Source organism: Colobus angolensis, unplaced genomic scaffold (genome assembly GCF_000951035.1).
Source record: "Colobus angolensis palliatus isolate OR3802 unplaced genomic scaffold, Cang.pa_1.0 Scaffold39, whole genome shotgun sequence".
NCBI classification, from domain to species: domain Eukaryota; kingdom Metazoa; phylum Chordata; class Mammalia; order Primates; family Cercopithecidae; genus Colobus; species Colobus angolensis.
This window is the reverse complement of record NW_012117265.1, coordinates 1936981-1948658: the sequence shown is the minus strand read 5'-3', so window position 1 is coordinate 1948658 and position 11678 is coordinate 1936981. Positions and strand designations below refer to the sequence as shown.

General features: G+C 47.9%; 1 protein-coding gene across 1 annotated transcript in view; it reads right to left on the bottom strand.

Annotated features, from left to right (window-relative positions):
- DOCK6 (dedicator of cytokinesis 6) overlaps positions 1 to 11678 on the bottom strand; it is a 117188-nt gene that overhangs the window by 95291 nt on the left and 10219 nt on the right. The window contains exon 2 of the mRNA XM_011954952.1: positions 5386 to 5475. The gene's annotated coding sequence lies outside the window, so the exon portion shown is untranslated. The remainder of the gene's footprint in view (positions 1 to 5385; positions 5476 to 11678) is intronic.

Here is an 11678-nt window from a genome sequence, read left to right as displayed (position 1 = left end):
AAAAAAAAAAAAAAAGAAAAGAAAAGAAAAGATAAGGAGATATGGACACAGAGAGAAGCATGAACGAAAGACTATGTGAAGACACAGAAACAAGGCAACTGGCTCTGAGCCAAGGAGAGAGACCTCAGAAAGAACCAACCCTGCTGACACCTTATTCTTGGACATCCACCCTCCAGAACTGGGAGATGCCCTGTTGTATAAGCTGCCCTTAGCAAACTCATACCCGTCCCCTCTCCCCAACTGGTGCTTCCTGGCATCACCACCTCTCAGATGAAGTACTTGTACTAAATCCTTGTCTCAGTGGTGGCTTCCAGGGAACCCAAACTAAGACAAGGCCACCCCAGGGTGCACATGGTGGCATGGGGAAAGAAGAGAGTCTCCAGGGAGCATTGTCATGCAGAGAAAGGAGCGGAGAGGTCTCGAAGGAAGTAGAGCCAGACCTCAGTTTCAGAAGCCACTGTATTTGCTCCCAGAACCCACGAGACAAAACTTCTGCTGTGGTGGTGGTGGGGAATCCCACAATAGGAAACTTCTCTGTGGTTTTGAGCCACAAAAGAAAGTTGTACCCCATTGTTTCATGGCCACAAAGGAAATGGTTTCCAGTTGGGTGATGGTTTGCTTTGGTTGCTAGGAGGATCTGACCTCAACCTTCCTGCTGCACCCTGGGCCATGGGCTCCTTCCAGCATCTTTTCTCTCCTGTTTTTCAAGTTTACTCTTTTTCTGTTTGTTTGTTTGAGACGGAGTCTCGCTCTGTCACCCAGGCTGGGGTGGTGTGGCGCAATCCCGGCTCACTGCAACCTCTGCCTTCTGGGTTCAAGTGATTCTTATGCCTCAGCCTCCCAAGTAGCTGGGATTACAGGCATGTGCCACCATGCTTGGTGGCTAATTTTTGTATTTTTAGTAGAGACGGAGTTTCACATCTTGGCCAGGCTGGTCTCAAACTCCTGACCTCAGGCGATCCATCTACTGCAGCCTCCCAAAGTGCTGGGATTACAAGCGTGAGCCACCGCCCCTGGTCCAAGTTTACTCTTTCTAAAACTAATTTATTTATTTATTTTTTTGCAGTGGTGTGATCATAGCTCACTGCAGCCTTGAAATCCTGGGTTCAAGTGATCCTCCTGCCTCAGTCTCCTGAGTAGCTGGGACTAAAGGTGTCTATCACCTGACCCAGTAATTAAAATTTTTTTGTAGACATGGGGTCTTTCTATGTTGCCCACACTGGTCTTGAACCCCTGGCCTCAAACAATCCTATTGCCTCCAATACATCTGGCCCAGGTTTACTCTTTTTTTTGAGATGGAGTGTTGTTCTTGTTGCTCAGGCTGGAGTGCAGTGGCACAATCTTGGCTCACGGCAACCTCCGCCTCCTGGGTTCAAGTGATTCTCATGCCTCACCTCAGCCTCCCGAGTAGCTGGGATTACAGGTGTGTGCCACCACCCCCAGCTAATTTTTTTGTATTTTTAATAGAGACGAGGTTTCACCATGTTGGCCAGGCTGGTCTTGAACTCCTGACCTCAAGTGATCCACCCGCCTTGGCCTCCCAAAGTTCTGGGATTACAGGCATGAGCCCCAGGTTTACTCTTTTTTTTTTGAGACAGAGTTTCGCTCTTGTTGCCCAGGCTGGAGTGCAATGGCGCAATCTCGGCTCACTGCAATCTCCACCTCCCAGGTTTAAGCGATTCTCCTGCCTCAGCCTCCTGAGTAGCTGGGATTACAGGCATGCACTACCATGACTGGCTAATTTTGTATTATTATTATTATTATTAGTAGTAGTAGTACAAATGAGGTTCTCCATCTTGGTCAGGCTGGTCACGAACTCCCGACCTCAGATGATCCGCCCACCTTGGCCTCCCAAAGTGCTGGGATTCCAGGAGGGAGCCGCCACGCCCAGCCACGTTTGCTCTTAATTTAAGGTTGAGCCCCTGGGCTGCACACTCAGCCTCTTGGATGGACGACTGGCTTTGGGCCAAGGTTAGGCTTGCAGCTTCTCCTCACTCTCAGCCTAGAGGCAAAAACTTTTCTTTCTTTCTGTTAAAAACAGCTTTACTGAGATATAGCCTACACAGTATAGAATTCACCCCTCGAAAGTATACAATTCAGTGGTTTTTCCTGTATTCAGAATTGTACAACCATCACCCAACCTGTTTTGGAACACTGTCTCATCGTCTCAAAAAGCAGCCCCACAGCCTTTAGCTGTTATTCCCCTGTCCCCTTGTCCCTGCTGCCTCACCCCTAAGCAACCACGAATCTACTAGTCTGGACGATCACACGAGTGCAACATACAACATCCATCATTTCGTGCCTGGCTTATTTCACATTGCTTAAAGTTTGTATGATTCATCTGTAGCATGTCTGATGGTATCATTCCTTTAATTTCCTTTTTTTTTAATTTTTAAAATTGAGATGGAATCTCCCTATGTTGCCCAGGCTGGTCTTGAACTCTTTGGTTCAAACGATCCTCCTACCTCAGCCTCCCAAAGTGCTGGGATTACAAGCGTGAGCCACCATGTCTAGACATTCATTCCTTTTCTTTCTTTCTTTCTTTTTTCTTTTTTTGAGACAGAGTCTTGCTCTGTTGCCCAGGCTGGAGTGTAGTGGTGCTAACTCAGCACACTGCAACCTCGCAACCTCTGCCTCCTGGATTCAAGCGATTCTCCTGCCTCAGCCTCCTGAGTAGCTGGGACTACAGGTATGTGCCACCATACCTGGCTAATTATTGTGTTTTTAGTAGAGACAGAGTTTCACCATGTTGGCCAGGCTGGTCTTGAACACCTGACCTCAGGTGATCTGCCCTCCTGGGCCTCCCAAAGTGCTGGGATTGCAGGCGTGAGCCATCATGCCTGACCAACATTCATGCCTTTTAAAGGCTGGATAATATTCCATTGTATGGATAGACCACATTTTGTTTATCTGTTCATCAGTGGATGGCCACTATGAACTATTGTTAGCAGTGCTCTTATGAACATTTGAGTTACACATTTTTGCATGGACATATGATTTCATTTCTCTTGGGTACATATACACCTAGGAGTGGAATTGCTGGGTCATATGGTAATTCCACTTTTAACTTTTTTTTTTTTTTTTTCCTGTAGAAGTGGATTCTCACTGGTATTGAACTCCTGGACTCATGTGATCCTCCTGCCTCAGCCTCCCAAAGTGCTGGGATTACAAGCACGAGCCACTGTACCCAGCCCTATCTGTAACCTTTTTTTGTTTTTTTTTGGGGGGGGGGACAGTCTCACTCTGTCACCCAGAGCTGGAGTGCGGTGGCACGATCTTGCCTCACTGCCACCTCTGCCTCCTGGGTTCAAGCAATTCTCCTGCCTCAGCCTCCCAAGAAGCCAGGATTACAGGTGTCTGCCACCACGCCCAGCTAATTTTTTGTGTTTTCAGTAGAGACACGGTTTTACCATGTTGGTCAGGCTGGTCTCGAACTCCTGACCTCAGGTGATCCACCCACTTTGGCCTCCCAAAGTGCTGGGATTACAGGCGTGAGCCACCACACCCGGCCCTATGTGTAACCTCTTGAGAAGCTCTCAGACTGTTTTCCAAAGCTGCTGCCCCAGCTGACACATTCCCACCAGTGGTGTATGAGGGTTCTGATTTCTTTGTGTCCTTGTGTGAAAACACTTCTTGAACCAATTTTACAGATAAGACTAAAACATACTGAGGCCCAGCAATGAGCTCAAGGTCTCACAGCTACTGAGACGCAGAGCTGGGGCAGGTGCCCAGGTCTCCAGACTCCAGACATCAAGATTTGCTCATTTCATGGAGGCGTTAATAAAGACTCTGTGGGTCTTTTTTTTGAGACGGAGTCTTGCTCTGTGGCCCAGGCTGGACTGCAGTGGCCGGATCTCAGCTCACTGCAAGCTCCGCCTCCCAGGTTTACGCCATTCTCCTGCCTCAGCCTCCCGAGTTGCTGGGACTATAGGCGCCCGCCACCTCGCCCGGCTAGTTTTTTGTATTTTTAGTAGAGACGGGGTTTCACCGTGTTAGCCAAGATGGTCTCGATCTCCTGACCTCGTGATCCGCCCGTCTCGGCCTCCCAAAGTGCTGGGATTACAGGCTTGAGCCACCGCGCCCGGCCGACTCTGTGGGTCTTTACTGAGCTCCTATTACATACCAAACACGGAAGACACACAGTGAACACACCAATGTAGAAAGGACTCAGACTGCTTAAAATAATAATAATAATAATAATAGGCCAGTGCCCAGTGGTGTGCACCTGTGATCCCAGCACTTTTGGGAGGTCAAGACAGGATGATCACTTGAGCCCAGGAGTTTGAGACTAGCCTGGGCAACACGGTGAAACCCCATGTCTACAAAAAAATCTAAAAATTAGCTGGTCGTGGGCCAGGTGTGGTGGCTTATGCCTGCAATCCCATCACTTTGGGAGGCCGAGGCGGGTGGATCACAAGGTCAGGAGATCGAGACCATCCTGGCTAACATGGTGAAACCCCATCTCTACTAAAAATACAAAAAAATTAGCTGGGCGTGGTGGCAGGCACCTGTAGTCCCAGCTACTCGGGAGGCTGAGGCAGGAAAAAGGCGTGAACCCAGGAGGCACAGCCTGCAGTGAGCCGAAATCACACCCCTGCACTCCAGCCTGGGCGACTGAGCACGACTCCTTCTCAAAAAATAAAAATAAAAATAAATTAGCTGGTCATGGGGGCACATGCCTGTAGTTCCAGCTATTCAGGAGGCTGAGGTGGGCGGATTGCTTGAGCCTGGGGAGGTTGAGACTGTAGTGAGCCAAGATCACGCCACTGCATTCCAGCCTCAGCAACAGACTGAGATCCCGCCTTAATAAAAAGAAAAAAAAAGTTGAAAATTAGAAAAAGATTTGAATTCAAGATGGCAGAGACTCCATCTGTCTTTTTTGGCATCACAATTGGCATACACTAGGTGCTCAATGGATGCTTATTGAATGAAAAGTTGAATGAATTAGTGAATGAGCAGATGTCACCCATCAGAAAGAATCTCTGACCTTGGAGTCAGGAGACCCATCTTCAAATCTGGGCTCTGCTGTTCCAGGTGATGAGCCTCATCTGTTTTTTGTTTCTTGAGACAGAATCTTGCTCTATTGCCCAAGCTGGAGTGCAGTGGCGTAATCTTGGCTCACTGCAACATCCACCTCCCAAGTTGAATCAATTCTCTTGCCTCAGCCTCCTGAGTAGCTGGGATTACAGGCGTGCACCACTATGCCTGGCTAATTTTTGTATTTTTTGTAGAGACAGGGTTTTGCCATGTTGCCCAGGCCGATCTCGAACTCCTGATTTCAGGTGAACCGCCCACCTCAGCCTCCTAAAGTGCTGGGATGACAGGCGTGAGCCACCACACCTGGCCGAGCCTCGTTTGTGAAGTGAGCATAACAATAGCACCTACCTCTAAGCAGGGCAGTGAAGATTCTAGATCATTCTAGCACCTGGCATAAAGTAAAGGCTTCAAGAAATTTATACACCAACTCTCCCAGATCTTCTGAAAGAGAAGCACAGAAAACAGTCTGAACACAGCGTGGAAGGAGAATTCCTGTGCTGGGTGGGTTGTTTTCCATGAACCCTGAGGACCTGGCTAAGTTTCAGTTCAGAGTTTTTTTTTTTCCCCTCAAATTCTCTCATTTGCTCCGGTCCAAGTCGAGATCCTGGTTCCCAGTGTTGCCCCCCACCCTCTTCCCGCCAGGCGCAGCAGGAAGCGTCTGCTGAGACAGCAGGAAAATCCACTCAAGAATGCAGAGGTCTCAGCTGAGGACAGCAGCTGTAATTCAGCTTGGGCTGTAATTCAGCAGGAGCTCCAGGTCACCCTTTAAAAACAATTGTAAGGCCAGGAGTATAATCAATGTACTCGTGCCTGTAATTCCAGCTCTTTAGGAGGCTAAGAAGGGTGAATGGCTTGAGTCCAGGAGTTCGAGACCAGCCTGGCCAACATGGTGAAATACCGTCTCTATGAAAAATGATACTAATAATAGGCCGGGCGTGGTGGCTCACACCTGTCATCCCAGCACTTTGGGAGGCCGAAGCGGGCGGGTCACCTGAAGTCGGAAGTTTGAGACCAGCCTGACCAACATGGTGAAACCCCGTCCCTACTAAAAATACAAACAATTAGCTGGGAGTGGTGGCACATGCCTGTAATCCCAGCTACCCGGAAGGCTGAGGCAGGAGAATTGTTTGAACTCGGGAGGCAGAGGTTGCAGTGAGCTGAGATCACGCCACTGCACTCTAGCCTGGACGACAGAGCAAGACTCTCTCTCAAAAATAAAATATAGTAATAATAATAATAATAAAAGCAGATTCTTCTTTTTCTTCTTGGTCTTTTTACCCTATTATAGTAATAATAACTGCATAGGGCGTGCTGAGATAGGAGGCAGTGGTCGCTCCAATCACTGCCTCTTCCGATGTCTTCTGGCCTTCTCCCTTCTGTCTGTGTCTGAATGTTCCTCTCCTATCTCTCTTTCTCTCTCTCTCTCCCTTTTTTTGAGACAGAGTCTTGCTTTGTCGCCCAGGCTGAAGTGCAGTGACGCAATCTCAGCTCACTGCAACCTCTGCCTCTCGGGTTCAAGCAATTCTCCTGCCTCATCCTCCCAAATAGCTGGGAGTACCGGCATGCATCACCACACCCAGCTTATTTTTGTATTTTAGTAGAGACAGGGTTTCACCATGTTGGCCAGGCTGGTCTCGAACTCCTGATTTCAAGTGATCCACCCGCCTTGGCCTCCCAAAGTGCTGGGATTGCAGGCATGAGCCACCATGCCTGGCTGAATTTTTCAAGGGAAGCCTCAAATCCAAACTTCTCCATTGAAAATATTTTGAATTTTTATTTTATTATTATTTCTTTTAGAGTCTCATTCTGTTGTCCAGGCTGGAGTGCAGTGGTGCCATCATGGCTCACTGCAGCCTTGACCTTCTGGGCTCAAGCGATCCTCCTGCCTCGGCCTCGTGAAGTGCTGGAATTACAGGTGTGAGCCACCACACCTTGCCTTGATTTTTTTTTTTTTTTTTTTTGAGATAGGATCTCACTGTGTCACCCAAGCTGGAGTGCAGTGGCGTGATCTCAGCTCACTGCATCCTCTGCCTCCCAGGTTCAAGCAATTCTCATGCCTCAGGCTCCAGGGTAGCCGGGACCACAGGTGTGTACCACCACACCTGGCTTATTTTTTGTATTTTTGTTAAAGATAGGGTTTTACCATTTTGCCTAAGCTGGTCTCGAACTCCTTGGCTCGAGTGATCCTCCCACCTTGACCTCCTGAAGTGCTGGGATTACAGGTGTGAGCCATTGCACCTGGCCTCGGGCCTTGAGTTTTTTAAACTCAACGTCACCAGCAAGCTCTGAACATTCTCTATCTTCTTAAGGAAGAAAGGGACCAGGGGTGATGGCCTAGGTAACATAGGGAGACATTCTCTCTACAAATAATATAAAAAGTAAAACTAGCCGGGTGTGGTCATGCATGGCTGTGGTCCCAGCTACTAGGGAGGCTGAGTTCGGAGGATCCCTTGAACCCAGGAGCTGGAGGCTGTGGTGAGCTATGATGGCACCACTGTACTCCAGCCTGGGCAACAGAGTGACACCTTGTCAAAAAAAAAAAAAAAAAAGGAAGGAAGGAAAGTTCTCCTTCACCGGATGTAGACCCTTTTCCCAAATCTTGTGCTGTGTTTCTCAGCCCCCACAGGCAGCTGAAATATGTCATCGCCCACCCACTGCTTCCTGTCTGTGTCAGATTTTTGGGAACTGCCATAACAAATCATCACCAGCTTGCTGGCTTAAAACAACAAGAATTTATTTTTTTAATTAATTAATTTATTTTTTTTGAGACAGAGTCTTCCTCTGTCTCTCAGGCTGGAGTGCAATGGCACGATCTCGGGATTATAGGCACGTACCACCGCGGCCGGCTAATTTTTGTGTTTTTAGTAGAGATGGGGTTTCACCAAGTTGGTCAGGCCGATCTCAAACTCACGACCCCAGGTGATCCACCCGCCTTGGTCTCCCAAAGTGCTGGGATTACAGGTGTGAGCCACCGCACCCGGCCCTCCAAAATTTATTCTTTCGTTGTTCCAGAAGCCAGAAGTCTGAAAGTAAGGTGTCGACCGAGCTGTGCTGCACCTGAAGGCTCTGGAGAAGTTTCCTTCCTTGCCTCTTCCAGCTTCTGGTGGCCCCTGGTGGTCGCTGGCTTGTGGCTACGTCACTCCAATTGCTGCCTCTTCCATCATCTTGTGGTCTTCTTCCCTCTGTCTGTGTCCACATGTTCCTCTCCGGTCTCTCTTTCTCTTCTCTTTCAATTTTTTTTTTTTTGAGACAGAGTCTTACTCTGTCACCCAGGCTGGAGTACAATGGTGCGATCTCAGCTCACTGCAACCTCTGCCTCCCAGGTTCAAGTGATTCTCCTGCCTCAGCCTCCTGAGTAGCTGGGACTACAGGAGCGCACCACCACACCCAGCTAATTTTTCTATTTTTAATGGAGACAGGGTTTTGCCATGTTAGCCAGGCTGACCTCGAACTCCTGGCCTCAAAATCTACCCGCCTCGGTCTCCCAAAGCACTGGGGTTTACAGGCATAAGCCACCACACCTGGGCTCTCTCTCTCTCTCTTTTTTTTTTAACTAGCAACCTTATTTATTTATTTTTGAGACAAGGTCTTGCTCTGTTGCCCAGGATGGAGTGCAGTGTGGCACCATCAAAGCTCACTGCAGCCTCAACTTCCCAGGCTCAAGCCATCCTCCTGCCTCTGCCTCTAGAGAAGCTAGTACTACAGGTGCACGCCACCATACCTGGCTAATTTTTATTTTTGTAGAGACATGGTCTTGATATGTTTCCCAGGCTGGTCTTGAACTCCTGGCCTCAAACCTCCTGTCTCCTCCGGTCTTGCCCTCCCAAAGTGCTGAGATTGCAGGCATGAGCCACCACCCCAACCCCTCTCCTATGTCTTATAAAGACACCAGATACTGGATTTAGGACCTGACCTAAATCTAGGCTGACTTCATCTCAAGATGTTTAACCAATGACATCTGCAAAGACCCCATTTTCAAGTAAGGTCTCCTCTGAGGCTCCAGGTGATATGAATTTTGTGGTGACATGACTTAACCCACTATGGTGCCCAAGGTAACCAGAGCTGGACATGAAGTTCTGTAGGAACTGCAAGAACATTAGCAGGTTCTAGGCTGAGTTATTTCCCTCTCTTCCCACCAGGAGGCCTTGTAGTCCTGTTTCTTTTACATTTCTTTCTTTTCTATTGTGGCAAAATATACATAACTTAAAATTTTGTCATTTTAACCATTTTAAGTGTACAGTTCATGTCGGGTGTGGTGGCTCACACCTGTAATTCCGGCACTTTGGGAGGCCGAGGTGGGCGGATCACTTGAGGTCAGGAGTTTGAGACCAGCCTGGGCAACATGGTGAAACCCCGTCTCTACTAAAACTACAAAAATTAGCCGGGTGTGGTGGCGCACGCCTGTAATCCCAGCTATTCAGGAGGCTGAGGCAGGAGAGTTGCTTGAAGCCAGAAGGGGGAGGTTGCAGTGAGCTAAGATCATAAGATCACACCACTGCATACCAGCCTTGGCAACAGAGCAAGACTCTGTCTCAAAAATAAATAAATAAGAATGTTAGTTAAAAAAAAAAAAAGAGAGAGAGGCCAGGTGTGGTGGCTCACACCTGTAAACCCCAGTGCTTTGGAAGACTGAGGCCGGTAGATTTTGAGGCAAAGAGTTCGAGGTCACCCTGGTTAACATGGCAAAACCCTGTCTCCATTAAAAATAGAAAAATTAGCTGGGTGTGGTGGTGCACTCCTGTAGTCCCAGCTACTCAGGAGGCTGAGGCAGGAGAGTTGCTTGAACCCAGAAAGTGGAGGTTGCAGTGAGCTGAGATTGTGAGATGACGCCCCTGCACTCCAACTTTGGCAACAGAGCAAGACTCTGTCTCAAAAAAAAAAAAAAAAAAGGAAAAGGGCAGTTCAACAGCATTAAGCACATTCACATTGCTGTGCAGCCATCACCATCATCCATCTCCAGAACTTTCTCATCTTTTCAAACTGAAACTCTGTCCCCATAAAATCCTTGCTCCCCACCCTCCTCTTCATTCCCTGACACCCACCATTCTATTTCCTGTCTTTATGAATTTGATGACTCTAGGGACCTCAAATGAGTGGAATCATGCAGTATTTGTCTTTTTTTTTCTTGAGACAGAGTTTCGCTCTGTCACCCAGGTTGGAGTGCAGTGGCGCGATCTCCGCTCACTGCAACCTCCGTCTCCCGGGTTCACACGATTCTCCAGCCTCAGCCTCCCAAGTAGCCAGGATTACAGGCGCCTGCCACCACATCCAGCTAATTTTTGTATTTTTAGTAGGGACGGGGTTTCACCATGTTGGCCAGGCCGGTCTTGAACTCCTGACCTCAAGTGATCTGCCAGCCTTGGCCTCCCAAAATGCAGGGATTACAGGCATGAGCCACCGTGCCTGGCTCCTGTTGTCAATTCTTTTAGTTAAGAATTTGAGCAGGTGTGGTGGCTCATACCTGTAATCCCAGGATTTTGGGAGGCTGAGGCAGGCAGATCACTTGAGTGCAGGAGTTCAAAACCAGCCCAGGAGTTCAAGACCATTGCTAGAGCCTGTCTCTACCAAAAACGAAAAAAAAAAAAAAAAAAAGGCAGGTGCAGCAGTGTGTGCCTGTAGTCTCAGCTACTCAGGAGGCTGAGGCGGGAGAATCACTTGAGCCCTGGAGTTTGAAGCTACAATGAACTATGATCGCATCACTGCGCTCCAGCCTGAGCAGCACAGTGAGATCCTGTCTCTAAAAAAACAAAAAAGAATTCTGCATTCATTTTCTCAGCTTTTGAGCATCTTTTCCCCTAGTTGGACAATTTTATACTTAATCAGCTGTTAATACGTTCAAAGGGCATTTAAGGTCAGGCACGATGGCTCATGGCTGTAATCCCAGCACTTCAGGAGGCCGAGGTGGGTGGATCACCTGAGGTCAGGAGATCGAGACCAGCCTGGTCAACATGGTGAAACCCCGTCTCTGCCAAAAATACAAAAATTAGCTGGGTGTGGTGGGGCACACCTGTAGTCCCAGCTACTAGGGAGGCCGAGGCAGAAGAATCACTTGAACCCAGAAAGCAGAAGTTGCAGTGAGCTGAGATTGTACCACAGCCCTCGGCCTGGGGGACAGAGTGAGACTTCGTCTAAAAAAACCCCCAAAAAACAAAAACAAAGGGCATTTAAGTTGTTGTTTCCAATCATTCACAAATCAAGCTAGGCTTAAGAGCAGGCGTTAGCAAAACTACATTCTGCCACCCGTTTTTGTAAATAACAAAACCATCTCATATTATAAATAACATTTTATTTTGACAGAGTCACACTTGTTCATTTACATATATTTACATATTGCCATTTACATATTTTCTATGGCTGCAATAGCAGAGTCCCAACAGAGACGGTATGGTCTGCAAAGCTGAAAATATTTACTCTCTGGCTCTTTCCAGAAAAATCTGCCAACTCTTGGCCTATGTGCATTTGAATAAATCTGTAGTAGGAATTCCTAGAAGGAGAAATATTCCCTACAAGGTTTTAAAAGTCCATTTGCGGTTGTTACAGGTCTGCCTGTAACAAAATCTCCAAAAGTTATTCATGAGCTTTTTTTTTTTTTTTTGAGACAGAGTCTCACTGTGTTGCCCAGGCTGGTGTGTGCGGTGGCA